This window comes from Mustelus asterias, chromosome 16 (assembly GCF_964213995.1).
Source record: "Mustelus asterias chromosome 16, sMusAst1.hap1.1, whole genome shotgun sequence".
Lineage (NCBI taxonomy): Eukaryota > Metazoa > Chordata > Chondrichthyes > Carcharhiniformes > Triakidae > Mustelus > Mustelus asterias.
Genome location: NC_135816.1, coordinates 4,849,553 through 4,855,324, shown reverse-complemented (window position 1 = coordinate 4,855,324; position 5,772 = coordinate 4,849,553). Strand labels below are relative to the sequence as shown.

Here is a 5,772-nt window from a genome sequence, read left to right as displayed (position 1 = left end):
TGCCCTCAAGGTTACCAACTAATCTGTCACTGGAAACAGTTTCTCCTTACCTGCTGTACCAAAACCGTGGACTATTTGAATCCCTCTATTAAATCCCCCTATAATCTTTGCATTCGAGAGAGAACTATTGTGTTGTTCTAGTCTCTCCACTTGACTGAAGTACTAAGACTCTGAGGCAATTCTAGTAAATACAGTCAATATTTTACAGAATGTTCTTTCCGTTCATGAATAGACCATCTAAACTGTAATTAAAATGTGGACTAAGATAACCCATTTGGATTAAATAATTTATTGAATAGCCAATTGTCTACTGAGGCCCATAACTTAAGGAAACCAGCCTTAACCAGGCTGAGCTATATGTAACTCCAGTCCTCACCAATGTGGCTGATTCTTAACAGCCCTCTGAAAAGGTTTAAAAATCTTTCTCACTTTTGCAAGAGCATCGCTTCTCGGCCTTTTGGCTAAGATCAAGTGTAGTATGGATCGGCTGCACTTGGTTGAGGTCATTAGGTTACACTGAAGCTTCATATGTTTTATATGAAGCAATTTTTAAAAGCGGCATCTCGGCCTTTTGGCTAAGATGCAAATGAGATCAAGCCTTGGAGGAGGAAACCTCCCCCTCCTCCAATCAGCTTGGCTCATGTAGATCAGGCCCAGGACAGGGTAATTTGGTCGCTTGTCCTGTCTTGCCAGCCTGGATCGGAAATGTCTCAACTTGTTGAGACTCTGAATTGGACTTGATTTGATTGAATTGGAAAAGTATTTTTAAAAAATCTAGAGATGTGCAATAAATACTGGCCTTACCAGCAGCACCCAACAGTGAATTAAAAATATAAGTGAGTGAAATCCTTTAGCTCCCTCAGTCTTAATTCCTCCTACAGACATTTCTTATTAACCTTATTAAATAAACCTTATTTCTCTTCTGTTTTAGTTTTTTTGGGGCGGCACGGTGGCACAGTGGTTCGCACTGTTGCCTCACATCGCCAGGGACCTGGGTTCAATTCCAGCCTCCGGTGTGTGGAGTTTGTACATTCGCCTCCTGTCTATGTGGATTTCTTCCAGATACTCCAGTTTCCTCCCACAGTCCAAAGATGTGCGGGTTAAGTTGATTGGCTGTGATAAATTTTCTCTTAGTGTCAGGTGGATGAGGAGGGTAATAAGTGGGGTTACGGGGATGAGACCTGGGTGGGATTGTTGTCGGTGCAGGCTCGATGGGCCAAATGGCCTCCTTCTGCATTGTAGATTGTATATTGTATACATTTAAAACTCATTGTCGAACCATTACTTCTTGATTGTTTTTTGTCTTTTCCCTTATTTCTTTTCTGGGTGGTGTCCGGCTTATTGAGTCTACTTAATTACTAAATTATCCTTTTTTTTAAAACACCTTCTTTTCTGAGGCCCTGCATTTAAATCCAGTCGAGGGATTCTCGACAATGAGAAATGGCACCCGGGTAAATGTAGAATTAAAGGAAGTATTGCTGGAGGAGTAGAGGGAATTTAGAAACAGGATGAGTTAAATGAAATGAGGGATAATTAATGGTTGCAAGGGCGAGAAAACAATTTAAGGGGTTTGGCAGATTCATCTGCAGTGCTGAGACAGACTGACGATCTCAGCATCTTCTAACCTCTTTATAAATACTGATAATTAACTGTGAGCAAGAGGCTATTTATATTTTTGTTGTGCTTACGGGTATTTACAATGTATGTTTATTTTGATACGCTTCATTTAACCTGAACTAGCCTTTTATAGATCGGCACGATGGCACAGCGGTGAGCACTGCTGCCTCTCAGCACTAGGGACCCAGGTTCAATTTGCTGTCTGTGTGGAGTTTGCACTTTCTCCCTGTGTCTGCGTGGGTTTTCCCATAGGAGGCTAATAACAACAACCTTTTATGTGTTAAAAGTGAAGACAAAGAGCTCTTGGGGTGCAGCGGATAGCATCCTTACCTCTGAGCTGAGAACTTTGGGTTTGTGGTGAACCATAGTTGGTTACCACTATGAGTGCTGAGCCATGGATGGTCAGCACTATGGGGGCTTGTAGATATGTTACTGTAGTTACTGTTGGTGTTAGGGTTGGGCTGTTCTACCTGTTATTGTTCTGTGGTACACTCCAGTTGGCTCCGCCTACCTGGGGAAGTATAAAGGTCACTGCACTGCCTGGTGACCCTTTAGTCTGGGATTGTATTGTATATAGTACGCTCCATTCTTGTTAGTAATAAAAGCCTTTATTTCCCGGGTACGATCCAGCCTCCCGAGTGATTTAATCGCGCATCAATTTTATTACTAACAAAATTTTGAAACAATCCATGGAGCAAATGTTGAAACCCGAGCGGCTTACTTTAGATCCACGTGCGGCAGGAGCGTCGAACACTTTCGACCATTGGTTAAAGTGTTTTCAAGACTACATCAATGCCTCAACAGCCATTCAAAATGATGCCGATAGACTGCGGGTCCTCCACGCGAGGGTAAGCGACACCGTATACTTATCATTCCGCGATGCCCAAGACTACAAAGGGGCCATCGAACTACTTAAGAAATGGTGCAACAAACCGCCAGATGAGATCCATGCTAGGCACCTTCTAGCCACTCGACGGCAGCAGCCCGGCGAAACGACAGAACCGTACCTGTGTGAACTTCAGCAGCTAGCCAGAGCCTGCAACTGCAAGCCAGTGTCGGCGGCCCAGTATACGAACGACTTGATCCGAGACGCGTTCGTGGCGGGAATCGGCTCGTCGTATATTCGCCTTCGGCTGCTAGAGCAAGGTAATCTAGACTTCGCTAAGACAGTAGAATTGGCTGACGCTATGGAAATGGCCTCCAGAAGTCTAGAAATGTACCCCACCGACCACGTGGGAACATCGTGGCAAGTACAGCCACCGACTCTACTTTATTCAGCGGCTCCGAAAAACTGCGCGATTGTGTTTCCAACCTCGGAGCTGACGACGGCAGCAGCTCCAGGAGGCCCACGGTGTTACTTCTGTGGATTGGTGAAACAACCTCGGCAGCGATGTCCAGCTAGAATGGTATTGTGCTCCGCGTGTGGAAAGAAAGGGCATTATGCCAAAGTCTGCAGGACCAAACCACTCTCCAAACATAGCAGCGCGGCGTGTGATTCTCCAGAGCCTGTCTCCTTGTCTCCAGCATCTTCGAGGTCTTCCACCACGTGCGATTCCAGAGCGCCGCCATTCCTGACGACGGAGACACAAGACACGTGCGACCTGCAGGGGCTGCCACTTTTAGCGCCACCATTTTGGTCGGCACCGACCGCAGACGACCAACAGGGGTCATCATCATCAACCATCTCAGCTGCCTGCAGTTGCACCCAAGACCCAACGGTGGCATCAATCATCCTGGACCAGGCCAAGCCTCACAGACTCGACAAGTCCATGATGGGCATAGAGGTAAATGGACGCCAAATTCATTGTTTGTTTGACAGCGGGAGCACGGAGAGCTTCATTCACCCTGACACCACGAAACGGTGCGGTCTCCGAGTACGGACTGTCAGACAGACAATTTTGATGGCGTCGAGGTCCCGGTCTGTTACCGTGCTAGGGAGCTGCGTGGTCAACCTAACGGTGCGGGGCACAGTTTACGAGAACTTCAGGCTCCTCGTGTTACCGCACCTTTGCGCTCCGATACTCCTGGGACTAGACTTTATGGTCCACCTGAGGAGTGTAACCCTGCAGTACGATGGGCCACTCCCTCCACTTTCAGTGGGAGCACAGCAGCCTCCAAATTGCCCAGCGCGCTCCACGTGTAGCCTCTCGACACTCAGAATCACCCCACCATCTTTGTTCGAGAATCTTGTGCCAGGATGCAAGCCCATCGCAACCAAGAGCAGGCGTTACAGCGCTGAGGATCGGATCTTTATTCGATCTGAAGTTCAGCGGCTCCTCAGGGAAGGGATCATCCAACCCAGCTCTAGTCCATGGAGAGCGCAAGTAGTGGTGGTTAAAACTGGAAACAAACCCCGGATGGTCATAGACTATAGTCAGACCATTAATAGATATACGCAGCTGGATGCGTATCCTCTCCCGCGCATATCTGACATGGTCAATCAGATTGCGCAGTACCGGGTGTTCTCCACCATTGACTTGAAGTCAGCTTACCACCAGCTCCCCATTCGCCCAGAGGACCGAAAATACATGGCCTTTGAGGCGGATGGTCGTCTTTATCACTTTTTAAGGGTTCCCTTTGGCGTCACGAATGGGGTCTCGGTCTTCCAGCGTGCAATGGACCGAAAGGTGGACCAGAACGGGCTGCGGGCTACCTTCCCGTACCTGGATAATGTCACTATCTGCGGCCATGACCAGCAGGACCACGATGCCAACCTCCTTAGATTTTTACGCACTGCGCCTCGCCTGAATCTGACCTACAACAGGGAGAAGTGTGTATTTCGCAAGCGCCGCCTAGCAATTCTCGGATACGAGGTGGAAAACGGGGTCCTTGGCCCTGATCCAGACCGTATGCGTCCCCTCCTTGAACTTCCCCTGCCCACTAGCATCAAAGCACTGAGAAGATGCTTAGGCTTCTTTTCATACTATGCACAGTGGGTTCCCAATTATGCGGACAAAGCCCGTCCGCTCATCAAGTCTACCTCCTTTCCCCTAGCAACAGAGGCTCGCTTAGCCTTTGAAGGGATAAAAGCCGACATTGCGAAAGCCACGATGCACGCTGTTGATGAGTCCATCCCCTTTCAGGTGGAGAGTGATGTATCTGATTTCGCCCTGGCCGCCACACTTAACCAGGCGCTCTCTCGTACCCTCCAAGGCCCTGAAATTCGGCACTCTGCGGTGGAAAAAGAGGCCCAGGCCGTTCGGTATTGGCGCCATTACTTGGCGGGAAAACGATTCACCCTGCTCACGGACCAGCGGTCCGTGGTGTTCATGTTCAACAACACGTTACGGGGTAAGATCAAAAATGATAAAATCTTGAGGTGGAGAATCGAACTCTCCACCTACAACTATGATATCATGTACTGTCCAGGGAAGCTCAATGAGCCCTCAGACGCCCTGTCGCGTGGAACATGTGCAAGTGTGCAGGAGAATCGATTACAGGCCCTCCACAATGATCTCTGCCATCCGGGGGTCACTCGGCTCTTCCATTTCGTAAAGACCCGGAATCTACCCTACTCAGTGGAGGATGTCAGGTCCATAACCCGAAGCTGCCAGGTATGTGCTGAATGCAAACCGCACTTCTACCGACCTGACAGGGCACACCTCATTAAGGCCACTCACCCTGTTGAAAGACTGAGTGTGGACTTCAAGGGCTCCCTTCCTTCGACAGATCGGAACGTGTACTTCCTCAATGTGATTGACGAGTACTCACGATTCCCTTTTGTCATTCCCTGTTCTGATACGACTGCTGCCACAGTTATCAAAGCATTACGGGATCTTTTCACCCTGTTCGGTTACCCCAGCAATATCCACGGTGATAGGGGCTCGTCATTCATGAGTGACGAATTGAGGCAATACCTGCTCTCAAAAGGGATTGCCTCAAGTAGAACTACGAGTTACAACCCTAGGGGTAACGGACAGGTTGAACGAGAAAATGCTACAGTCTGGAAGGCTGTCTTACTGGCGTTGAGGTCTAAAAGTCTTCCAGTCTCCCGTTGGCAAGAGGTACTCTCTGATGCGCTCCATTCCATTCGCTCACTCCTGTGTACGGCAACCAACGCTACTCCACATGAGAGGATGTTTTCCTTCCCTAGGAAGTCTTCCTCTGGGACCTCATTACCGTCTTGGTTGACGTACCCAGGACCTGTCCTCCTGC

At 48.7% G+C, this 5,772-nt stretch overlaps 1 non-coding gene across 1 annotated transcript; it reads left to right on the top strand.

Annotated features, from left to right (window-relative positions):
* The first annotated feature begins 441 nt into the window (after positions 1 to 441).
* Positions 442 to 634, top strand: LOC144505714 (U2 spliceosomal RNA). The gene has a single exon (XR_013499851.1). It is a non-coding gene; the product is annotated as a U2 spliceosomal RNA (small nuclear RNA).
* Positions 635 to 5,772: the final 5,138 nt, after the last annotated feature.